We start from the raw sequence: 26,660 nt of genomic DNA on the forward strand, positions 1-26,660 counted from the left end.
CTTACTCCTTGGGAGGAAAGTTATGACCAACCTAGACAGCATATTAAAAAGCAGAGACATTCCTTTGTCCACAAAGGTCCATCTAGTCAAGGCTATGGTTTTTCCAGTGGTCATGTATGGATGTGAGAGTTGGACTATAATGAAAGCTGAGCACCGAAGAATTGATGCTTTTGAACTGTGGTATTGGAGAAGACTCTTGAGAGTCCCTTGGACTGCAAGGAGATCCAACCAGTCCATCCTAAAGGAGATCAGGCCTGAGTATTCATTTGAAGGACTGATTTTGAAGCTGAAACTCCAATCCTTTGGCCACCTGATGCGAAGAGCTGACTCATTGGAAAAGACCCTGATGCTGGGAAAGATTGAGGGCAGGAGGAGACGGGGACGACAGAGGATGAGATGGTTGGATGGCATCACTGACTCAATGGACATGGGTTTAGGTAGACACCAGGAGTTGGTGATGGACAGGGAGGCCTGGTGTGCTGCGGTTCATGGGGTCACAAAGAGTCAGACACGACTGAGCCACTGAACTGAACTGAACTGAATAATATCTAAGCCAGACTACTGTAACTGTAGTAATAGTTACCACATGTTATGGGCCAGAGTTGTTGTGATTGCTCTATGTGAATCTTTCCTCAAATTTTCACAATAATCTTATGATGTAGATGCTCTTGTCATTCATTTCCTAGGCATAGAAAAGTGTTAAATGATTTGTCCAGCGTCATGCAACTAGTAAATGATGGAACCAGGGTTTCAATCCGAGTGTCTGACTCAGAGACACTTCTGAAAACAGGGAAGCAAGAGGTTAGGGAGAATAGAAAGGCAGAGATGGTGGATCAAATAAAGAAACAGAACCATGGGAGAAAGACTGGGCAAAGTGTTAGCCGACTGGGAAAGATGGAGACCTGCTGGTGATCAGGCGTGGCTGTGGAGTGTTTGGACTGATCTGTGGGCAGAGTGGAGCCACTTCCTCTCAAGGAGGGACTTCCTTGTGTCTGGAGGAATCCTGGAAACGTGGTGGTCTCATCTGAATGCGTTTGCTCCAGTTTTGAGTTCTCTTGATGATGACCAAGCCACTTCACGTACATTTCCTGTGTCAGGGCAGAATCTTTTATCTCATCCAAGTTGTTCCTCAGAGCAGAGTTGCATTCCAGAACCCCACTTGATATGCACTTTCTTCTTTAAACATACCCTGCCCTCTCTTTTCCATAAGCCATCCATGCACTCATCCATCTATTCCTTTACTCAGGCCCGAACACTGGAACGCTGTGCTAGCGGAGTGATGAACAAAGTCAGAGACTGGTTTCATCCTTCTCACACAATGCCAGGAAGTGTACCCTGTATTCTGGGGAATATAAATCTTTCATGTAATTTTGAAAACAATGCCAGAATGTGAATCAACTACATTACTAAACATGCTGTTAGCTTAGCTGACATCCTTCCGCTGCCCCCATCTCTCCCCATAGCAATCCTATTTTGATGAAAGATTCAGGGCATTGATCTTCATTCCTGTTCATGGTCTTCTTTTTTGAGGGAGGTAGCTCTTTAAGTCCTAGACTTGGTGCTTCTGTAGTCCCTTTATTCAGGGATTTGTCAGGTTTTTTTTTTTTTTTTTAATAATTTTTTTAAAAGTCTTTATTGAATTTGTTTCAATATTGCTCCTGTTTTCTGTTTTGATTTTTTGGCAGCGAGGCATGTGGGATCTTAGCTTCCTGACCAGGGATCAAACCCACACCCCCTGCATTGGAAGGCAAAATCTTAGCCACTGGACCACCAGGGAAGTCCCTATTAGCCAGTTTCAAATGTACCCTGTGCCTATTTACACTTCTTTCATGCTTTCCTTTTAAGCATCTGGGAAACAGGATCCATTTTGCCACTTTCCTTGGAGATCACCTGTCTACAGAGGGGGTAGGAGAAAGAGGGGGTCTCCAGGCAAGAGGGGCTTTCAGACATCTTTTCCAGCTTGTGCTCACCCTTGTCCATCATACACAGAGCTATGTAAGAGTGGTGATCAGTGTTTATAGAAACAAGACCTGCCTCCCTCCCCCCCCACCCTCTGCCAAATTCTGTTTCTGGTTGCCTCTTCCAAGTACTAGTTGCTCTCCATTGAAGGCTTACTGCGAACCATGAGCTATTTCAGGGCAGATCCATGTCGTACTTGTGCATGTGAACATGGGTGGGACATGACTGGTGTCCATCGTGATTGGACTGTATATTTTGGTCTTTACTCTGATTAGTTGGTATTGGTATCAGATCACTTCTCAAGCAATTTGAATATTACCTAGCACTTCCTGAATACTCTAATGACATGTATCATTTCTGTCTCATGAGAGCAGATGAGGTAGAGGTAGGTGTAATTATTCCTATTTTATAGATGAGAAAACTGAGGCATAGAGAGGGTACGTAACTTTTCAAGGTCACACAATTAGTCCATGGCAGTATCCATGTTCATACCCAGAGCCTCCAGGTCTTTCCAGTATGCAGTGCTACTTTCCAAGCCCTAGAAAGCCCTTTGTCAGTTCTCAGTGCACCTAAATAATGTCTTGCTGCTTTGTTTACTAGATGCAGGCTCTCAGAATGCCTCCTTCTTGGAGACCAGAGGAGGGAGGTTTAATCAGCATCCTTGTGTACAGTACTCCAGCCTCCTCATTAGTCTTTTCTATTAGGAAGAAACAGAGGCGCAGCCACAGCAGAAGCCAAACACTGCAGTCTACAAGCATCTCTCAAGCTACTTCCCCAGAAACTTGCTGTGTGTGTTTCTGCGATGGGACCTGAATGTTCCTCCCAGGCATGGACTTACATTTATGATATATCACATCCTCTTAACTATCAGATTCCACCACTCAGAGGAGCAAACTGAAATCTGTTCTCACTGCCCACCCTGGTTCTGCTGGCTCCTCTACACTCTCAGCATCCTTAAGGGAAATTGAAAAATGAAATGTGGTCATCTGTGGCTATGTGCTGAAACTGGAGGGCTTGCTCTGGTCCTTATAACACTTATAACATCCTTATAACACTTCAGTTAATAAGATGTTCTGATTATAGGGGGAAGAGGGTTGGAGAAAGAGAAGAGTGAAATTGGGTCATAGGCTTTCAAAATTTTTTAATTGAGGTGAAATTTATATACCGTAAAATTAACCATAGTACATTCATAACACTGTACAACTACCACCTCACTCTTGTTCCAAAGCATCTCATCACTCCAAAATAAAACCCAGCGTGCATTAAGCACTCCCACCCTCGGTATCCACCAGTCTGCTTTTTATTTCTGTGGATTGTTTAATACGTTTTCAGATATTTCATCCAAATAGAGTCATACAACATGACTTTTTGTCTGCCTTCTTTCACTTAGCAGAATGGAGATTCATCCATATGGTAATATGTATCAGTACTTCATTTGTTTTTATGGCCGAATAATGTTCTGTTACATGGGTATACCCTATTCATCCATTGACAGACATTTGGGTTGTTTTCATCCTTTGCTGTTGGAAACATTTTTGGATAAGTATTTGTTTGAGTACTTGTTTTCATTTCTTTGGGGTATGTACCTAGGAGTGGAATTGCTGGGTCATATGGTAATTCCGTGTTTAACTGTTTGAGGAACTGCCAAACTGTTTTCTGTAGGGGCTGAAGCTTGAGTCACTGGTTTTGACAGAGAACTTTAGAGTGGACATGGTGAGGACAGTAAAGAACATATGACTCTGTCTCTGTATATGGTCTGCACATTTTGGAAGGAGACTGAAAATGTACAGGATCATGTCTTCAAGGAACCAATATTGAGCAATAAAAAAATAGAGCTGTCTGTGTACATACAGGAACAGAAACTTTCTCTCTTTTTTGCCACTTTATTTTTTAAATTGAGAGATAATTGCTTTACAGAATTTTGTGGTTTTCTGTCAAACATCAACAAGAATCAGCCATAGGTACACCTATGTCCCCTCTCTCCTGAACCTCCCTCCCATCTCCCTCCCCATCCCACCTTTCTAGATTGTCACAGAGCTCCTGTTTGAGTTCCCTGTGTCATACAGCAAATTCCCATTGGCTATCTATTTTACATATGGTAATGTAAGTTTCCATGTTACTCTCAGGAGCAGAGACTTTCTTATGTCTCCCCCAGTCCATTTCCCACTGGGATTATTGAGATCACCTCTTCGCTGGTCACTCTCCCTCAGCCACTGTCCCTTTCCAGTCTTTCCCTTGCAGTGGTTTGCTCTCAGAAGTATCTTTTTAAAGAGCAAATCTCATCTTGTTACTCTCCTATTGAAAATCCTTAAATGCTTCCCCATGGCCTTCAGAATACATTGCATCCCTCTGCTTGGTACGTCAAGACCTTCATACCTTGGTCTTTGCTGCAGTCTTTAGCTCCAGCTTCTGCTTCTCCCACAGGAATCATCACCTTTGGACCACTTACCTACCTGTAAGGCCCAAGCTTTTATACATTCTTGCCTTTGACATGTTCCCTCCCCTGCCCACAGAGCTACTGTTACACTTCCTTCCAGGCTCTGCTTAAATACCACATCCTGCTGGACTCCCTGGCCTGAACTCCGGTATGCCTCAGTGTATTTTCATGGCTTCTTTCCAGCTCTTACTAGGCTCCACAAAGATAGGGACCATTACTCTGTTTGGTTCATTGTGTGTCTCAAACACCCACAACAGTGTTGGCACACGGGAGCTCTCAAAATAGATCCTGAATGAATAGGGTCAGGATGGCATTTTTCATTTTGTTGTCTTACCATCTTATTGGTAGTAGGCATCAAATAATTATTATTTGAATGAAAGGGTGGAAGAAAAGAGGAAGGGGCAAGCGAGGGAGAGTGGGAGCAAGACATAGGAGAGAGAGAGAAGAAGAAAACAGGAGAGGCAAAGAAACGACAAAAAATAGATGAACAAGAGAGTGTATAAAAGAGTGAAAGAATGATTGGAACTGGGGGAGGCAGAGAGGAGCTAGGCCAGTGATGCCTGGATTAATAAAAAAATGCAGCCATCTATTCTACAAACGTCAAACATCACATTCAAATACGTGCTTGGGTATTAGAAGGATGGAGGGTTTCAAGTCTTGGAATGAATGTCCCCTGATCTCACCTCATTCCATGTCCATTCTGCATGGGGCCAAATCCCTGAGGGTACAAGACACTTGGCAGGAATAGCTGCTTTCATTAGACCATCATTATTAGTTTTTTGGAGCGCCCGCTGGGTCAGAGCACATCAAGGGACGTTTGAGATCAAAGCGGGAGTTGCTGTCTTCTGCTCCGCCAAGGTGGCCAGCCTTTGCTTACATAGCACAGGTTACATAATTTGCACTTTGCAAACAGCTGCTCAGTGATGCTGCTACCTTCTGACTCTGCAGTGACACAGGAAAGGCTCACTTAGGAGATGCTAGCGTCGGGCTAGGCAGGCTTTTTAAATTCAGGTCTCTGCCAACACTAGCTTCCTTCCTAGTTTCTCATAAGTGATTTTTAAGCAGCTAATCTAAATGTAATAAGTGCCCTAGTGACTCTCTCCTCCCTACCCACATTGCTTCCTGCATGCCAAAAAGTGGGGGAGCTCCGAATGAGTCATTGGTCTCCTAGGGGCCTGAGCTCCTGCCTGGAGTATCAGAATGCTCTCACCTTAATCTGGCAGCCCTAGCCAGGAAAATATACCCCTCAGTGTCCCCCTTCTTCACTCTTTCATTGGCCCGGCCCCGTTTTAAGGCTACTGCTGCTTGTTTCCGTAAACCAAGTACTAGTCAGCCAACAGACTGACATGCTCATAACGGTGATTAAACTCTGATCTCATGCGTCTCCCTACTGGGCTCTGTGGTGGGGCGGGTGTCTGTAGACCATGCTGGGCGGGTTCAGAGACAAGTGGAGTTGGCAGTACTCACGCCCAATTAGAAGCATCTGCTGTGAGAGCCAGAAGACCTGATGGCTTTTTTTGCAAAGCAAAGAACCTTCTCCTTACAAAGGGACCCCTGAAGGAAATGCTTCCAGAGGCACCTTTGGAAAGCGCACAGACATTTTCTGACCACTTGGGCATTGTTCCTAAAGTTGTTCAGTCTCAATGTGATCCTTAAGCCCTGAAAGTGGTGGTGGTGGTTTAGTCACTAAGTCATGTCCGACTCTTGCAATCCCATGGACTGTAGCCTGTCAGGCTCCTCTGTCGCGGTTCTCAGAGTTCTGCGGTGGAGTCCTCTGGGAAGCTGGTTAAGAATGCAGTTTCTGCACTCTCCGACATAAACCACAGCAGGATCCTCTATGACCCACCTCCCAGAATATTGGAAATAAAAGCAAAAATAAACAAATGGGACCTAATTAAAATTAAAAGCTTTTGCACAACAAACGAAACTATAAGTAAGGTGAAAAGACAGCCTTCAGAATGGGAGAAAATAATAGCAAACGAAGCAATGGACAAAGAATTAATCTCAAAAATATACAAGCAACTCCTGCAGCTCAATTCCAGAAAAATAAACGACCCAATCAAAAAGTGGGCCAAAGAACTAAACAGACACTTCTCCAAAGAAGACATACAGATGGCTAACAAACACATGAAAAGATGCTCAACATCACTCATCAGAGAAATGCAAATCAAAACCACAATGAGGTACCATTTCACGCCTGTCAGAATGGCTGCTATCCAAAAGTCTACAAGCAATAAATGCTGGAGAGGGTGTGGAGAAAAGGGAACCCTCTTACACTGTTGGTGGGAATGCAAACTAGTACAGCCACTGTGGAGAATAGTGTGGAGATTCCTCAAAAAACTGGAACTAGAACTGCCATATGACCCAGCAATCCCACTGCTGGGCATATACACTGAGGAAACCAGAATTGAAAGAGACACATGTACCCCAATGTTCATCGCAGCACTGTTTATAATAGCCGGACATGGAAGCAGCCTAGATGCCCATCAGCAAACGAATGGATAAGGAAGCTGTCGTACATATACACAATGGAATATTACTCAGCCATTAAAAAGAATACATTCGAATCAGTTCTAATGAGGTGGATGAAACTGGAGCCTATTATACAGAGTGAAGTAAGCCAGAAAGAAAAACACCAATACAGTATACTAACACATATATATGGTATTCAGTTAATCAGTAAAGATAACCCTGTATGCGAGACATCAAAAGAGACACAGATAAATAGAACAGTATTATGGACTCTATGGGAAGGGCAAGGGCGGGATGATATGGGAGAATGGCACTGAAGCATGTAAATTATCATATGTGAGATGAATCGCCAGTCCAGGTTTGATGCATGATACAGAGTGCTTGGGGCTGGTGCACTGGGAGGACCCAGAGGGATGGGATGGGGAGGGAGGTGGGTGGGGGTTCTGGAAGGAGAAAACACGTACACCCATGGTGGATTCATGTCAGTGTATGGCAAAACAAATACAATATTGTAAAGTTAAAAATAGATAAATAAACTAATTTAAAAAAAAAAAAAAAGAATGCAGTTTCTGGAACCCCACTTAGCCTCCACTAGGGGCAGCAAGGAGCACCATCTTGAAAGCACCACGGATGATTACTTGCGTGCTGGGCGCCAGAACCAGTCTAACAGGTTTACCGAGCAGCACATCTTGAAAAGCAAGCCCCAAACATCTCCTGTTGACACACCTGCAGAGTTTCTTCTCTGTGTCTCACCTGGGTGACCCCCTGGTCCAGGATGACACGACCAAACACAGCACCTGCTGCTTGCTGTAGAGGGCACTTCTGGAGCTCTGACTGAAGCCATTCTTTTCAGCTGGGTTGCTTTTCCTGACAACCGCTTTTCTTCATATTGGCTGCACACAGAATGTTTTTCATCCGGTGTTTCTCCTTGGGGGACTAGACTGAAATCAGATCTCAGACTGTGAGCACATGTCACACCAGGATTTGTAGCACAGGGCACCAGGATTTACTCAGATTTTGTTTTTCTAAAGGACTCAGCATCACGACAGTCCTTCAGAGTCCTAATCTTCCTTCTGTAAGGATCTATAGAAAAGATCCTTATGACTGTGGTAGAATACCCTCCACCTAAGGATGGTTTCTTATCAAATGGAGAGGGAGAAACAGGATTTCTCCGGGAATCTTGTTTTCTTTCTTTTTCTCTGCTCCCTGTTGGGTGTGCTCATCCCCTTTCCACCTTATTCTACCTGATGCAGAATTCTCAGTGGCAGTGCTTGGCTGGTCAGGACCTACCCTGAAGCTCTGATTTTTTTTCTAACTGCCCGCCAGAACTTATCTGTCAGTTAATGATGTAATTGTAAAGTATTAAGGAATATTAATGGCTTAAGCCACCCAAACAACTGTCTGGTAACACCTGCATCTCAGTAACACCTCAGTGAAGTGAATGATGTAGGAATTTGACGCCCCTTAGGGGGACCCCATGGCTTCCCAGGTGGCTCAGTGGTCAAGAATCTGCCAGCCAAGCAGGATATTCAAGGTCCATTCCTTTGGTTGGGAAGATCCCTTAGAGAAGGAAATGGCAACCCACTCCAGTATTCTTGCTTGGGAAATCCCATGGACAGAGAAGTCTGGCTGGCTATAGTCCATGGGCTCACAGAGTCAGACATGACTTAGCGACTAAACAATGACAACAGGGTGACCCCATCCTGGCTTGCCAATCTGGGAAGCATCTCCATCTCAGGTAAACCAGGAAGGTTAGTCTCTGAAGTCTCATTGGGGAGCTATTTTATAATAGCAACAACAGCAATAGCATTAACAGCTAATATTTATATGATGCTTTGTGCCAGGTGCTATTCTCACTTCTTTACACATATTAACTCAAATATTTCTCTCAACGGTCCTATGTCTATGCACTATCATTAGCCACTCTTTGTAGATGGGAAACACATAGGCCCAGGTTCATGCAGGAAAGGAGACTTTCTGAAATTCCTTAAGTTACCAGCCATGTGTTTGCCTGTTCTTCATATAAGGCCACCCTGCAAGAGCTGGTCCTAGGATAAAATAGTCTTCAAAACCTGAGTATTTTTCCTTATTGCATGTGACTTTCCTTTCAATGAACTTTTGGTTTAGTGGAAAAGTAGAGAAATTGTTCTAACTACAAATTCACTGAGGCATCTACAGAAAACTACTTGGTGCTCAAAGTGTGGGTTTCTCTATTAGTAGAACTTCCAATAAATGTTAAACTTAGTTCCAGTGAGTAATGGAGGTACTGGGGGAAAATATTAAACAGGGCCCAGGTTATTGGCCCTCGAGCAGCGGAGGCCCATTATTTGCATGTTAGTCTGCCTCTCATGCCACAGCAAAACATCACTTAAACAACAGAAAATAAACAGCTTATTTTCTCATGGTTCCAGAGGCTGGACGTGCAAGATCAGGGTGCCAGCAGGCTTGGTTTCTGGTGAGGCCTCTCTTCCTGGATTATAGATGGCACCGTCTCACCGTGTCCTCACGTGCATTTCCTTTGTGTAGCTGTATCCATGGAGTTTCTTCCTCTTCTTCTAAGAACACCAGTCCTATTGGATTAGGGCTCCTAATGACCCCAGTTAACCTTAATTACCTTGTTATTAGCCAAATATATTAGGCATTAGGGCATCCACATATGAATTCTGGGGGACACAGTTCAGTCCATAACAACTGGAAGGCAGAACTTCCTACTTCAGTGCTCGGTTCTGTCACTGGTTTCCCCCATGAATATAATTCTGAGCCTTGTTAAATGTATCCTTCTGTACAGCAACCGGAGAAGGCAATGGCACCCCACTCCAGTATTCTTGCCTGGAGAATCCCAGGGACGGGGGAGCCTGGTGGGCTGCCGGCTATGGGGTCGCACAGAGTCGGACACGACTGAAGCGACTTAGCAGCAGCAGCAGCAGTACAGCAACCTGATACAGTGATTCCACTCACTGAAGAATGTAGTGTAATCTAACGTGGGCTCTGCGTACTTATGCTTAGGTTTCCTGAACCCATAACTCCAGACTGTTGTTGAGTGTGTTTGTGTGTGTCTAACTAGAATTTACAACCTTATAACATAAAGTGTTTATAGCAGAGGAAAATTCTGTAGGGAGCAGAGCTATTGTAGAGCGACAAAACACGTGTCTACTCCACTGTCAACTGTTTCTTCCACTGTTGCTGATCTTAGAATGTTAGATCTTGGACCCTGAGGCCTTTGTTCTATTCTTTCTGCCTAAAAGCTTCCCCTTTTCCTCTTTCACTTATATTCATAATGCTCTTTCATGGCGAAAAAGCCAGCACTCCCCCTCTCTGTTAATTCCAAACATTTCAGTTTTGCTGTCATTTAATCTCTAACCTGAAGGTGCTTTGCATTGTTTATATACATTGCTTGGTGTTACATTTCTGTTTGGAATGAAACACAGGTTAAGGAAATATTTGTTGGATGAGTACAAGTAGGCTTGTTATCTTGATCAGATCATAACCATAAACTTATTGGTGGGAGTTGCTAGTCTTACATTTTTTCCCAATTTTTTAATTCTGGAAAAATTCACACAACATTAATCATTTTGAAGTGAAGAATTCACTGTTCTTTGGGGCAGTCAAAATGGACTTCCTAGGAAGGCAGCTGAAAGAGTCTTTCTTTCCAAATCACTCCTGGTCTGGCTTGGCTCATTTCTGTGGAGGTACTAAATGGAAATCTACTTTGTAAGTGCTACTTGCTCATCCAGAAGAATTCTTTGTCTCTAAAATAATAGCATGAGAGAGTCTAATACTTTCAGAATAAAGCTTCCTTTAGTCCACAACTGAGAGTTTCCAAAAATAAAACACTGGCTATGTTTACAAATTCATTTCAAAGGATCTGGGTAATTAGTCATTAGTCACAGCATGCTTATGGAGGGAACCTATAGATTATTACATCAAGTTATTGTTAGCAAATGCCTATTTGAGAATTTCTGTGCTGAAAGAAGACTGCCGCAGCTATGGGCACCGTGATGGAATCATACCTTCACACATCTCTCAGGATCCTTTAGAATCAGGCCACTGTTAGAAATGCAAGCATTTAGCAAAGGCATACTATCCCACTTTAAACAGTTCATACCATGTAACCCTCTCTTGTCTTCTTTAATGCTTTCTAGTTGGGAAAGGATTTCTACCTCCAGGAGCTAATGAGCCAGGTGGTAGTAGTATCGTGCCCATTGAGATGAAGAAGACAAATTCAGATATGGCAGATATCTTGCCTGAAGCCCAACAGTTAGCAAATGCTGAATTTGAGACTTCAAATCCAGCCTTATCTCCCAAGTCTTTGGCTGCTCTCAAGACATTTGCAATTCTCAGATTTGTCCCAAGTCACAAGGAGTCAGAGATAAAAAATCTGGCCTCCTATTCTTGAATCCTGATTTTTTTTTTTTTGGAATCAAAACTATATTGGTAACTATGAATTTTATTGTGTGGTACTTTCTTGTGGCATGCACCTGTACAAACCTTTCAGGCAGTGGTCCACAGCTGGCTTATGAATAAAAAGGCATACATTCTTCTCTCATTTTATTAAAAAGAAGTTTAACAGTACAGAAAAGTCACATGACCTTGGTGAATCTAGAATCCTATTTTGGAGAAGCATTTTAGCTGACAGTTTCCATTCCCTCAACACATTCCTTTCCTGCTTTTTTTTACCTTTGTGAAGCCCTTTCTCTCTTCTAGTAGCACTTGCACATTTGCTGTCTAAATCCTACTCAATTTCAGAGGTTTCTCTTTGGGAACATTCTTGAAATTCTAGAAGACTCTGGGTCCTGCTGTGTGGTTCAAGGTCAGCACCAAGTGCTTCACATCTCTCATGTGTACAATGAAGACTCAGAACACTATTTGTTTATAAATGTCACATTAACTAGAAAGAGCCATTCTTCTTAGGAAAAAGTCTGGCTTACACTGCTTATTAATTTGCTTTTTACTTGTTCATGTATATATATACATATATACATGCTAACACTGCCAGTCATATAAATAAACTAGAAATTGTTATTTGGGCAAATTTTATTAGGCTGGAACTTTTTTTTCTGCATAAATTTCATAACTAACAGGAGTATAATTTATGAGTATCTTTATACAGATTATTTTATATGAAATTTGGTATAGTTCATAGCCAATCTTATTTAAGATGCTAGGCTCTTTTACTTTAAAAAATGAAAGGAATGAGACAAATGAAACAATTGTTTTTCTTTGTTTCATAGGCCCTTACATTTATGTACTGTATTTGTGCTTTTCCAAAAAACTTTCATATCATAACAGAATGATTTTCATCATGTCCAAGTCCATCAGTTTTTCTTTGGTCATGGAGGGTGCTGGCAGGTGCCCACGGTCATTGAGAATCATGGTACTCACATGCAGCAGTTTGGAAGTGGGTCAGCAAAGTGTTGGGTCATAGAGAGGCACTTTGGTTGGCTGACTCCCCAGTGAGGTGCCCATAGCTGTGAATGGAAAGTTTTCATCTGCCAGAGAGAAGTTGTTCAGCCTAAGAGACCCATCAGTTCAGTTCAGTTCAGTCGCTCAGTCGTGTCCGACTCTTTGTGACCCCATGAATCGCAGCATGCCAGGCCTCCCTGTCCATCACCAACTCCTGGAGTTTACCCAAACCCATGTCCATTGAGTCAGTGATGCCATCCAACCATCTCATCCTCTGTCGTCCCCTTCTCCTCCTGCCCCCAATCCTTCCCAGCATTAGGGTCTTTTCCAATGAGTCAACTCTTCACATGAGGTGGCCAGAGTATTGGAATTTCAGCTTCAACATTAGTCCTTCCAAGGAACACCCAGGACTGATCTCCTTTAGGATGGACTGGTTGGATCTCCTTGCAGTCCAAGGGACTCTCCAAGAGTCTTCTCCAACACCACAGTTCAAAAGCATCAATTCTTCAGCACTCAGCTTTCTTCACCGTCCAACTCTCACATCCATACATGACCACTGGAAAAACCATAGCCTTGACTAGATGGACCTTTGTTGGCAAAGTAATGTCTCTGCTTTTAAATATGCTATCTAGGTTGGTCATAACTTTCCTTCCAAGAAGTAAGCATCTTTTAATTTCATGGCTGCAGTCACCATCAGCAGTGATTTTGGAGCCCAAAAGAATAAAGCCTGACACTGTTTCCACTGTTTCCCCATCTATTTCCCATGAAGTGATGGGACTAGATGCCATGATCTTAGTTTTCTGAACGTTCAGTTTTAAGCCAACTTTTTCACTCTCCTCTTTCACTTTCATCAAGAGGCTATTTAGTTCTTCTTCACTTTCTGCCATAAGGGTGGTATCATCTGCATATCTGAGGTTATTGATATTTCTCCCGGCAATCTTGATTCCAGCTTGTGTTTCTTCCAGCCCAGCGTTTCTCATGATGCACTCTGCATATAAGTTAAATAAGCAGGGTTACAATATACAGCCTTGACGTACCCCTTTTCCTATTTGGAACCAGTCTGTTGTTCCATGTCCAGCTCTAACTGTTGCTTCCTAACCTGCATACAGGTTTCTCAAGAGGCAGTTCAGGTGGTCTGGTATTCCCATCTCTTTCAGAATTTTCCACAGTTTCTTGTGATCCACACAGTCAAAGACTTTGGCATAGTCAATAAAGCAGAAATAGATGTTTTTCTGGAATTCTCTTGCTTTTTCGATGATCCAGCGGATGTTGGCAATTTGATCTCTGGTTTGTCTGCCTTTTCTAAAACCAGCTTGAACATCTGTCTGGAAGTTCACGGTTCACGTATTGCTGAAGCCTGGCTTGGAGAATTTTGAGCATTACTTTACTAGCGTGTGATATGAGTGCAATTGTGCAGTAGTTTGAGCATTCTTTGGCATTTCCTTTCTTTGGGATTGGAATGAAAACTGACCTTTTCCAGTCTCGTGGCCACTGCTGAGTTTTCCAGATTTGCTGGCATATCGAGTGCAACACTTTCACAGCATCATCTTTCAGGATTAGAAATAGCTCAACTGGAATTCCATCACCTCCACTAGCTTTGTTTATAGTGATGCTTTCTAAGGCCCACTTGACTTCACATTCCAGGATGTCTGACTCTAGGTGAGTGATCATACCATCGTGATTATCTGGGTCGTGAAGATCTTTTTTGTACAGTTCTTCTGTGTATTCTTGCCACCTCTTCTTAATATCTTCTGCTTCTGTTAGGTCCATACCATTTCTGTCCTTTATTGAGCCTATCTTTGCATGAAATGTTCCCTTGCTATCTCTAATTTTCTTGAAGAGATCTCTAGTCTTTCCCATTCTATTGTTTTTCTCTATTTCTTTGCATCGATCGCTGAGGAAGGTGTTCTTATCTCTCCTTGCTGTTCTTTGGAACTCTGCATTCAGATGGGAATATCTTTCCTTTTCTCCTTTGCTTTTTTCTTCTCTTCTTTTCCCAGCTATTTTTAAGGTCTCCTCAGACAGCCATTTTGCTTTTTTGCATTTCTTTTCCATGGGGATGGTCTTGATCCCTGTCTCCTGTACAATGTCATGAACCTCTGTCCATAGTTCGGAGACACCCCCCCCCCAACAGTGCTGATATAAATGATAACTAACCAAGCTTTGTCTGGAGGCTTCCAGACTTTGTCATTTGTTCAGGGAAAGTCCTGGGCCACTTGCACCTATTTCCAGTGGATTCTCAGACCTGTTCACCTTGTCTGAAACCCTCTGCAAAACCTGCTTTCAGGTTAGGGCCCTGCAGGCTCTCTCCCTCTCCTCCACCCTCAAAATCCAGGTGACTGTCATCTGGTTTCCCCTGGCTTACAGTTTGAAGATCTTTTCCTTCTCAAAGGTACTTTCTTTTCTCAATAAAACCTGCTGCTGCTGCTGCTGCTGCTGCTAAGTCGCTTCAGTCGTGTCCGACTCTGTGCGACCCCATAGACGGCAGCCCACCAGGCCCCCTCGTCCCTGGGATTCTCCAGGCAAGAATGCTGGAGTGGGTTGCCATGTCCTTCTCCAATGCATGAAAGTGAAAAGTGAAAGTGAAGACGCTCAGTCATGTCCGACTCTTAGCGACCCCATGGACTGCAGTCTACCAGGCTCCTCCATCCATGGGATTTTCCAGGCAAGAGTACTGGAGCTCAATAAAACCTACTACTTCAAAATAAGCATTTTGGCTTAGTTTATTATTTTGCATGTTTCTCTTGTAAGTTTCAAAAAAAAAATTTTATTTTGGAAGTCAGAACTAAATGTAGACTTATTTTTCTCACTGGGTTCCCTGCTCTTTGGATGCCTGTTCCTGAGGCAACGTGAATGCTGCTGAGAGGAAAGAAAAGGGCTCCAACAAGGATGGGCAAAAAATAAACGCAAAAAGATTAATAGATTGAGACAATATATACTATCTTTTTTTTGATTCTCTCAGGAGCAGCCTTGGACCATATGTAGAGAAAGTACTATGTCTATTTTAAAGAGAAAGAAACGAGACATGAGGCGATTTGATGAAGGTCTCAAAGTTAGTACACGGAGCTGAGAAAGAATCTTTATTTTCCTGGCTACCGATCCAGCTTTTCTGTCACCCAGCAGACATTGCCAGTTCTGGTCCCTGACTCCTACCATTGTGTTTACCACATTTTTGGACATCTGAGGCTGCATTTGCAACTATGTTACCATTCCTCTCCCTTGATTCTACAAACTCTAGAAATTCCAGATTATTCTCATTTTTGTGGGTGGGAGAGAAAGATAGACAGTTTAACCCTACTCATACTTCATATGTCTTTTTATAAAAAATATCTTTTAATCTCACTGACATCCAGATCAAACTCTGAAATGATTGGAAAGGTCTTGCTTATGGAATTCAACCTAAGGGCAAAGTAAAAATGGGTGAATTGCTAAACACCAGTGATATCCATCTATACCCAAGAAAGAGGGGCCCATCCCTTGCTAGCTCCACCTCTGCGCTCAGTCACAGTGCCACTCTGCGAAGACACAGATGAGAAATAGAAACTTTGGTTGCAAAGGGTTTCATATAACCAGTGAGAGGCTAGTTAATTAAGTTGGGTCCAGAATTTCAAAATGCTTTATCTCATAGTCCTTCGAAAAAGAAGATGCAAATGTACAGCTATAAAAGAAGAAACAGTTCAGAATGGTTGGAATAGCCTCCTGAAACTTTTCATATGGGCAGTACCTTCTGTGTGTGCATGTCTACTGACAGGTCTGCTGATGTCCAGGAGCCCATGTTAGCGCATTAGGAGCCCTCGGAGAAGACTTTTATTCTTATTATTAACTATTATTTGCTGAAAATATGCTAGGATTATTTTAAATCAAAGGCAATGTGTTTTTTATTCACCATTTCTAGTACATAAAGGACTCAAGGTATGAGACAACTGTCTTAAGATGTTTCACTGTCATGCTTGTCTAGCTTATTCTGTGGGAACTCAGGGTACTGGATTAGAACTCATGGATAGAAGACTGAGGCAGGTGGATTTTTATAAAACGTAGAATAAAATTTGAGAACTTTCTGAAAATTGGATGCTTGATCCCAAGCTCAGCAGGTGTTCAACAGAGACTGGAAGACCTCTTGGCATTTATTATTGAGATGGAATTCAATTCTTAAACTGGCAAACAAACCACATACTCTCTGAGATGTCCTCCAACTTTGAAATGAGGCGATCCTGTGTGTCAGGTGGAAGTTAGACTTTGGAATTTGACCATTGCATCGGTGACCATTTCGGTTTCCTTCCTTTTGCAGGGCTCTGGCATCTTAGATCCCTCTCTTTACCCTCCTCTTTCACCTCCAGGCTCTGAACTAACTCTTGGGCAGCTAGGAAATGAATTGATAGCTGAAAAAGGCTTAATGTAGTACCCCTTGAGAGGTCTTTGCGTTTTCATAGTGAGTTCTGGATGATCAAAGCAAAATGAAACAAACCTCTAACACTTAGTAGAAATTAACCTTGGGACTGGCAGAAAGATTTTTGGTGCAAGGAGTGGAAGGGAGAAGAGCCTTCTTGGCATATAGATCATGATCCAACCTACCCACTTACAAGGCCTGCTCTGATAGGAATTCACTGAAATGTGTTAATTGGAATGGAATTTACTCACTGCAGAAATTGGGTTGAAAGGTAATTTGTGCCTTTTCCATGACTGCCACACTTCTCCTCTCACAAAACCTTCTCTGATCCCTACAAAAAAAACCTTATTCAATGAGACATATAAAGATACCAAAAGCACTCTCATGAAATGACCTCCATAAATCAACTGAAGCATCTTCAGTGATTTATGCTTTGAAAGGCTAGAGAACATTTACAATCTTGAAACACAGGAGGGCTTTTAGAGGGTTTTAGTGGCAGTTCTTCTGGTGCATATTCAGTTCAGTTCAGTCACTCAGTCGTGTCTGACTCTTTGCGACCCCATGAACCACAGCACTCCATGCCTCCCTGTCTATCACCAACTCCCTGAGTCCACCCAAACCCATGTCCATCGAGTCGGTGATGCCATCCAGCATTCTCATCCTCTGTTGTCCCCTTCTCCTCCTGCCCTCAATCTTTCCCAGCATCAGGGTCTTTTCCAATGAGTCAGCTCTTCGCATCAGGTGGCCAAAGGATTGGAGTTTCAGCTTCAACATCAGTCCTTCCAATGAACACCCAGGATTGATCTCCTTTAGGATGGACTGGTTGGATCTCCTTGCAGTCCAAGGGACTCTCAAGAGTCTTCTCCAACACCACAGTTCAAAAGTATCAATTCTTCGGCGCTCAGCTTTCTTTATAGTACAACTCTCACAACCATACATGACTACTGGAAAAACCATAGCCTTGACTAGATGGACCTTTGTTGGCAAAGTAATGTCTCTGCTTTTAAATATGCTGTCTAGGTTGGTCATAACTTTCCTCCCAAGGAATAAGCATCTTTTAATTTCATGGCTGCAGTCACCATCTGCAGTGATTTTGGAGCCCAGAAAAATAAAGTCAGCCACTGTTTCCACTGTTTCCCCATCTATCTGCCATGAATTGATGGGACCAGATGCCATGATCTTAGTTTTCTGAATGTTGAGCTTTAGGCCAACTTTTTCACTCTCCTCTTTCACTTTCATCAAGAGGCTCTTTAGTTCTTCTTCACTTTCTGCCATAAGGGTGGTGTCATCTGCATATTTGAGGTTATTGATATTTCTTCTGGCAATCTTGATTCCAGCTTGGGCTTCCTCCAGCCCAGCGTTTCTCATGATGTACTCTGCATATAAGTTAAATAAGCAGGGTGACAATATACAGCCTTGACGCACTCCTTTTCCTATTTGGAACCAGTCTGTTGTACAATGTCCAGTTCTAACTGTTGCTTCCTGACCTGCATACAAGTTTCTCAAGAGGCAGGTCAGGGGATCTGGTATTCCCATCTCTTTCAGAATTTTTGACTAAAGCATACTAGTCTTTAGGAGAATTGGCTTTATACCTGATGATGCAGTAGGCATCTTTTTTCCCTAATGAGAGGTAGTCCAGGCCGCAAGGTCTTCGCAGCCATGTATTACTAAGAGAGAAAGAGGAAAGGGGAAGGGGACTTGTACTTTTGAATGTTAGACCTGCTCCCAAGAAGGCTACTTTTCATCCCTGAAAGGGGCAATTGATATGCAAATGACCAAGGAATCAAATATCACAGGACATCCCAAGCATAGGACACTTGAATTCACAGATCTGAGATTACACAACATGATTAATTTTCAGGAGTTGTTCTCACAACAGGACCCAGAGCCTTTTACTATTCTTTGTGGAATGGGAATCACTTAGGCACAACATTTCTTTGGAGGCCTGGCTGCCATTTCATGCTTCTTTGACTGAGATTTTTGGCTCAATTCCCTGAAGAAGTGGGCAGAACCAGAACACATTATGATCTATGAATATCCATTAGAACCAAAATATGGCTTTTCATTGCAAGAAAGCCACAGTCCTCTGTGTAATAAACAGAGTTGGCTGCTTCCCATAATGCTTTAATCAAGGATAACTAACTGCACATTGTCTGAACTTTCACTCCTTGGAAAATTAATGTGGGCTTTCTGGCACTCTGCAAAAGCTGTTTCCATTTCTGTTTCAAATAGTACTAAAAAATTCATGAATTGTACTTTATTCCATAACTTCAATTTATTATGGATCGGATTACATAATTGACCAAATCTTGGGAATCTTAAGGTAAAGTTGATCTAGTTTTGTTTGTTTTGTCTTTCAGAGCTGGTTTATGAGTTCCTTCATGTATTAGCAATTGTAAATTTGATCCAGTAATAGTTTTGGGGAAAATGAATAAATTCACTTGCATAAAAAGTGTACCAAAAATAATAACAAATCTTTCAGAAAGTGATCCAGGGACTTCCTGGCAATCCAGTGGTTAAGGCTCCATCTGTACTTCAAGTATAGGGGTTACAGGTTTGATCCCTGGTTGGAGAATTAAGACTGCAAGGGGCAGTCAAATAGATAAATAAGAAAGCAATCCACATCTCCCTTTTCTAAGCATTTCAAATTTTTGAAGGAATACCTTTTTGAAAAGTTGATATTTCAGTTGAATAAAAGAACATATCCTACCATGAAGACTAATAGCCTATTTCTTCAAATCTTATAACAATTTTCATGTCCATATTAACATCACATATTTTGATAATTTGTGATTGCAGCCATGAAATTAAAAGACGCTTACTCCTCGGAAGGAAGGTTATGGCCAACCTAGATAGCATATTTAAAAGCAGAAACATTACTTTGCCAATAAAAGTCCGTCTAGTCAAGGCTATGGTTTTTCCAGTGGTCCTGTATGGATGTGAGAGTTGGACAGTGAAGAAAGCTGAGTGCCACAGAATTGATGCTTTTGAACTGTGGTGTTGGAGAAGACTCTTGAGAGTCCCTTGGACTGCAAGGAGATCCAATCAATCCATCCTAAAGGAGATCAGTCGTGAGTGTTCCTTGGAAGGACTGATGTTGAAGCTGAAACTCCAGTACTTTGGCCACCTCATGCGAAGAGTTGACTCATTGGAAAAGACCCTAATGCTGGGTAGGATTGGGGGCAGGAGGAGAAGGGGATGACAGAGGATGAGATGGTTGGATGGCATCACCGACTCGATGGACATGGGTTTGGGTAGACTCCGGGAGTTGGTGATGGACAGAGAGGCCTGGCGTGCTGCAATTCATGGGGTCGCAAAGAGTCAGACAGGACTGAGCGACTGAACTGAACTGAATTTGAATTTTCTTGAGTGAGTTTTGTATCTGTGTTCAAGTAAAATGGATTTATATCCACATATAGATTCATCTATAGGGATTGCTACAACTACTATAGTGGTTGTTTCCAAAAGTTTTTTGTTACTAAAACAGCCTACTTCACAAGGTTCAATAAACAGGTCTTACTTAAGGCATTCTTTTGTTACAATAGGAAAGTTCACAGAGAAGGAAATGGCAATCCACTTCAGTATTTTTGCCTGGAGAATTCCATGGACAGAGGAGCTTGTCAGGCTACAGTCCATGGGGTCGCAAGAGTCGGACACAACTCAGCGACTAAAGAGAGGGGGGAAGTTCACATAAATGCAAAATCAAAGGACACATTTCAGATGTTCAGAGCTGTTGCTTTAGACTATGTGATAATTTCCATTAATTCAGCCACAAGCTAAGTCTTACATTTACTCCAGAAACCCTTTGTGATATACATAATAGTAGTATAATTACAAATGATGAAACAGAGGCTTTGAAAATTAGTCACCTACCCAATGGCACAGCTAGTAAGTAGCAGAGCCAAAGATTTAAATCAAGGTCTCTGGTTCTAAAACCTCTCACTTCAATCTCTTCGGTTTAAGAACTTTCTTTCCACCTTCACAAGAAAGTCTTGTTTCAAACTGTATAATACTATGCAAATGAAGGCAATATTTTAAAGTTCTAATGGTTCTAAGAGCTTTACTTTAGTTAATAAGCCCACCAACAGATTTTATTTTTCACCTGCTTGTGATGTTCCAGGTGAGTTCTGGGAAGGTACAGGGATTGCTATTAACTACACAAAGGAGAGTGTGATTGGTATATTTATATCCACATATGGATTCATCTTTAGGGATATGCTCAGTTCGGTTCAGTTCAGCTGCTCAGTCGTGTCCCACTCTTTGCGACCCCATGGACTGCAGCATGCCAGGCTTTCCCGTCGATCACCAACTCCCAGAGCTTATTCAATCTCATGTCCATCAAGTCAGTGATGCCATCCAACCATCTCATCCTCTGTCATTCCCTTCTCCTCCTGCCTTCAATCTTTCCCAGCATCAGGGTCTTTTCCAGTGAGTCAGTTAGTTCTGCACATCAGGTGGCCAAAGTATTGGAGTTTCAGCTTCAGCATCAGTCCATCCAATGAATATTCAGGACTGATTTCCTTTAGGATAGACTGGTTGGATCTCCTTGCAGGGATATGCTATAACTACTACAGTAGTTGTTTCCAAAAGTTTATTAATACTAACACTGCTTGCTTCATGAAGCGCTAATAATCAGGTCTTCCATAAGACATTCTTATGCTGAAATAGGAAAGACTATGCAAACCTAAAATCAAAGCATAAGTTTCAGATTTCAGAGTTGATGCACTGAAAACATGGAGCAAATATGAGTATATTTCGTATATTCATAGTAGATGTGTGTGTTTAGTCATAGCATATTTTCATCAGTACTCAATCAAATATTATTGAATTACTATATGTAGTGTGATATCTTGGGTAAATATGGATTTTGATTGAGTCTTAGATCTACCACTCTCTTACTTATGTATTTTCACTTTTGTCAGTCCAAAGTTTGGGGACAAAATTGGTGATAATAGTCCCCGCACTTCGTATGAAATGAGACAATGCCTGTTAAGCACCTAACACTGTATCTGGTACATGGTTGACTAAAAAATGAAGCCCTGCATAATTTGCTCATTTCACCCTTCCAGAAACCTGTGTGTCCAAGTAAATGCATATTTGTGCATACACATAGCCTCTAACTGAACTCTCTCTGGCCCCTAAATCTAACCATGTCCACATTGACTTCCTTGACCATTTTTATGTTCCCCCAATTTAAAAAGTTGACAGGATGGAGGAACAGAGCAGATGGGTACTGGCCCACATAGTGAACATTATTTTTCCTTATGTCCCTATGAACGCACTGGTTCAATGATCTCAAGTTCCAGTTGTTCAACCCACAAAGCTGCTGCTCTTCCCCTTTCTCTAGAAAGCGGAAGACTTTTTTTTTTCTTTCTACATTTTACAAAATTCATATAGTTCAGCTGTTCCTTCCTTTTCAGTCACATTATAACTCTATTGAGAGTAAGAGTAGGAAATCTACATTCCTTAGAGTCTTGCTCTCCTTGGGGATGAAAGTCCCAGATTCACATTCTGTAGCTGTGAGACTATGGGTTTCATATTCCAAATCAATTCCTACTTTATCAGGTTCAATAACTGAAATTTCATATATTTGGTACATATCCCTATTAGAGATAACTATCTTAGGCAATCTCCTCCATCAATTAAAAAAATTCATCAATATAGTTATTTTAATGGTGACCCTATAATTTTTTAAAAATCTAAAAATACATAGAATTGGATTTCAAGTGTCACTGCAACTTAATTAAAGATTCCAATGTCACAAGCCTCCTGTCCTTTTCTCATCACAGTACCACACACTGTGGGGGTTCTGAGTAGAGGCATGGGTTTTAGCAGTTCAAAGTATGGACTTGATGCCACTCAGACCTAGAGTTGAGGCCCAACTTTTAACTCTGTGATCTTGAGTATGTTGCTTAGTCTTTTTGAGCTGCAGTTTCCTTATCTGTAAAAAGGGGATGGTGATAACAATAAAGGGATTGCCAGGTGGCATTAGTGGTAAAGAACCCACCAGCCAGTGCAGGAAACATATGAGTCAGGAAAATCCCCTTGAGGAGGGCATGGCAACCCACTCCAGTATTCTTGCCTGGAGAATCCCATGGACAGAGGAGCCTGGCGGGCTACGGTCCATAGGGTCGCAAAGTGTCAGACACGACTGAAGCTACTTAGCACACACGCACGCAATAACAGTAAGACTGACAACCTCAAGGGTTGTGGTGGGGTTTATATAAAATAGTGTATGCAGAGCACGATGTTTAATATTGAGAAAGTAACCCAAAGTATCATTACTATCACTATAGAATAAGATATGGTCAAGATGCTTTCCTGTCTTGTTAAAGAGACAACATGTGTCCACAGGGCAACCTGAGGCTATAATCCTGTCAAGAGCTTACTGAATTGTGTGAAATATATATCAAGGCTAGCACTGAGACACTAACATTTCTGGTTTACCTTGTTAGATATGATATTCATTTCCTGGGCCTGCCATAGCACAGTACCACACACTGGGTGGCTTAGAACAACAGAAATTTATTGTGTTTATAGTTCTGCGGGCTGGAAGTTGGTGGAGCTTTTGTGCCAATGTCGGTGAGATTTGTAAAATCTAGGGCCTAAGAGCGATAGGAAAAAGACAAGGTATATATATTTTTCTCTTACAAAACGATCTCATTTAAATGTTGATTACCTCTGTAAAGACCATATTGCTGAGAAAGGCCACATTCTGATCAACAAGGGGTTAGGAGCTCAACATGTCTTTTGGAGAGGACGTAGTTCACCCCATATCCAGACTCCTATTCTCTAGTGTTGTCTGTAACCCTGGGTTCCTCCAGTGAGCTGGCCTCACTTGTGATGTTTGTTGACTGACATGCATTGGCTTTTTCAGAATTTGGGGCTCGTGCCTTGTCCATAACTTCAGATGCGGTAGAAATCTGTCCTTCTTGCACAGGTTCTTTCAGGAGGTGTAATTCACCAGTGGCCTATTGCACCTTGTTCTAAATTGTTTTTCCCCTTTAAAATTTTAAAATTACAAAACTTATGTGTGCTTATTGTAACAATTCAGTGAAATGTAAAAGCACAAGTTAGCCGTCTCCCTAGCTTTCTTTCATTTTTATCTTCTCCAGTATTAATGTCAGTCTTAGTAAGCTAGTGTCTATTTTTCCATCATTTATTCATGTTCAATGATGTGCAAATATACCTTTTAATTCTTGTTGATAACTTATTTTTACCAAAAGTGGAATTGTGCCATATTTGTTATTTTGCTTTCATCCACGTCAAAGCTTTTGCTTTTTGATAGTTGCATGATTTATGGGCATATTGCAATTTTTTTAATATTTTTAAAACTTACTGATGGAAATTTAGATATCCATTTTCCCATTCGAACTGTAGGAAATGTTAAGGAGGGGTGGAAATCATTTGTTTTTCTACTCTGCAACTTGAAAATTTATTATTTTTAAAGAAAAGCCTCTAAATCTCAGTTCTTATCAATGTAGGAATGTCTGGAAGGGTTTCATAGAGGAATAAAACCCTTTGCCACTTCATTGCCCTGTGCCTTCATTCAGGAAAATGGCAAAGGGAGTGCTTGGGACTAAAGGGGAGTATGAAATGTGGTTTGGGACCATCTTTGACCTTCATAATTTAATGATGCTTGAGTTTCTCTAATTTGGAATTGCCGTGTTCCGTTTATGAACCTGAAAATAAACCTTCATGTGTTATGTACTACGTATGTCTTTGCCAGCTAGACTGCACAAGCAGGCTCTTTATGGAAAAAAAAAATTAGAATACACTAAACGTAACCTGGATTTTATAGGTAAGCTTAAGTTGACGTCACCCTCCACTTTCAGGTCATTTCAGGACTTAGTTTTTCATAGAAATATCAGTAACAGGCTCTTAGGGATTGTGTTGTAGTCACTAATTAGCATCACTCACAAACTGGTTCTGTGTTCAGAGCAAGCACAGTGTACAGGTTCCTTAGCCATTTCTGGTCAGTAGTCAGTCAGTATAGTACAGTGACGTAGGATAGCCTGAGAATTTACTGCAGGAAGTGAGTTTATTGGCCTATATATTTTAACTGCAGGAACTGAGTTTATAGGTTTATATATTTTAGCAGAGTATAGCTAAAGTTGGGGCAGAGGCAGCATGGTATAGTTGGATGTGGTACTGTCATGTTTTCATTCTCTATTTTTTAAAAGCTTATGATAAAACAAACTTAAAATAGTAGTGAAGGGTATGAAGGGATCAAAATCTGGGGTCCCCTAATTCTAATCTCCAGAATTAGCTGCTAACATTTTCTTGCATAATATGTATATCTTCAAGATGTATTAAGTGAAAAGAGCAAATTACAGAAGATTGTATATGGTATTTTCTGCATGTATTACACAATAAACTATAAGTATTACATATAACTAGAGTTATGAATCTGAGATTTCAGGTGTGTGTGTGTGTGCACACGTGTGTGCATGCAAGCATGTGTCTTCACTGGGTCACAAGGTAAAATTAGTGTCTTACTCTCAGGGGTGGTAAAAAAAAAATCTTTAAAATGCACTCGTATAAGTGATATCATTTCTGGAACTTAGAGGTGCTTTTCCTTTTCCTCTGGCAGTTAGAGGATACCCCTCCTTCCTCGTGGCTCCATTTACCCCTTGCCTCCCCATCAGAAACACTAAGTGGAATTATGTAACCACTGTGGTCTTGACAGCCTCTTGGTGGAGTGGCAGTGTGGGCAGAGGCTCTGGGTTGGAAGGTGCTACCTTCAGCAGAATATCCGCGATGTGGAGAGTGAGGCCAGGTTGCTTAAAGAAAATGGTGAATAGTGAAAACACTATTGGTTGAATTTAGACAGAATAGTGAATCCATCTGTATTACCTTTTTTTGGTTAATTTTTAATTATTTGCCGAATGAAATGCAAGAATCGCATACCCATGCTTGATTTTTCAGCTGCCTTTCTGACCACTTAGGCAACTCTGTTTCTCAAGGAGGCAGAAGTAGGAGACAGATAATGATGGTGTAATTAATCCTTTAAGAGTCATCACACCTGTGTGTGGATTGCCTCTCAAGCCCATGGGGATGTCCTGAGAGGATGGCACTAGACCAGGTGAGGTCCCGGTTTCACAGAGCTGCTTGGGCTTCTGTTACTTTGTAGTGATTCAGATACTTACATTTGAATATCTGCAATTTATGTAGAAAGTGCTGTCAAAGGGAGCATTAAGCAGGTCAAAGACTTCCATTTTTAAGTTAAAATGGGAATTAAAAAATTAGGCAATAAATGGCTCCCGTTTGCTTTTATACCCTTTTATGCAGATAGTTGTATGTGCTGGAAAGTCCAGAGCAGCTCCAGGGACCAGTTCTGAGCAGGTCTTGCTCTGAGCAGCAGACACTGATGGATCTTCACTCTGACGGTCAACCATTCTCCTGACCAAGTACTCTCCTTGTCCTTGAGGATGCTGCCTCAGACTCAATGCTGGTTTCTGCTTACTTAAGGCTTCAGCTTTCTCACAGCCCACCCATGCCTCTCCACCATACAGCCTTTGCTTCTGCTCCTGCTGCCACCTGCCTGATGATTTTCCTTATTCTCACATTTGACTCTCAGAAAAGCAGGAGACAGGAAAAGAGAGAAAGAGAAAATGACTCTGGTTGGGCACGTGTATCCATGCTCTTCCTTGTCAAGCCGTTGGCCACTCTCAGCAGTCTTGCCATTCTCTTACTTTGTCTTTGTTTGCACAACCCTAGTTGTACCCAACTCTCCACCTCCTCAGCACCTGCACTGCTGCAGCTAAATGAGACTAGAGGAAAGCATACAGTCATGCTGACTCACTTGAAATTCATGATCATGAACCTCAAGAGAGTACTCGGTATTATTCTCTAGTCACTCTGCATTTCACTAGTCCATTCACTCTCCTGCCCTTCAAGATGGCCATTTCCTTCATGCCTTCTGCTCTCTTCTCAGACCTCTAGCATTTCCTTCCCATTCTTACTCTCAATGGATGACTTTGCTACTTGTTTTAATGAGAA

At 41.9% G+C, this 26,660-nt stretch overlaps 1 protein-coding gene across 5 annotated transcripts in view; it reads left to right on the plus strand.

Annotated features, from left to right (window-relative positions):
- Positions 1–26,660, plus strand: part of CACNB4 (calcium voltage-gated channel auxiliary subunit beta 4) — a 272,610-nt gene that overhangs the window by 148,691 nt on the left and 97,259 nt on the right. The gene's annotated exons all lie outside the window — the stretch shown is intronic.

The sequence above is a fragment of the Giraffa tippelskirchi genome, chromosome 3 (assembly GCF_054371585.1).
Source record: "Giraffa tippelskirchi isolate mGirTip1 chromosome 3, T2T-mGirTip1v1.2.pri, whole genome shotgun sequence".
Lineage (NCBI taxonomy): Eukaryota > Metazoa > Chordata > Mammalia > Artiodactyla > Giraffidae > Giraffa > Giraffa tippelskirchi.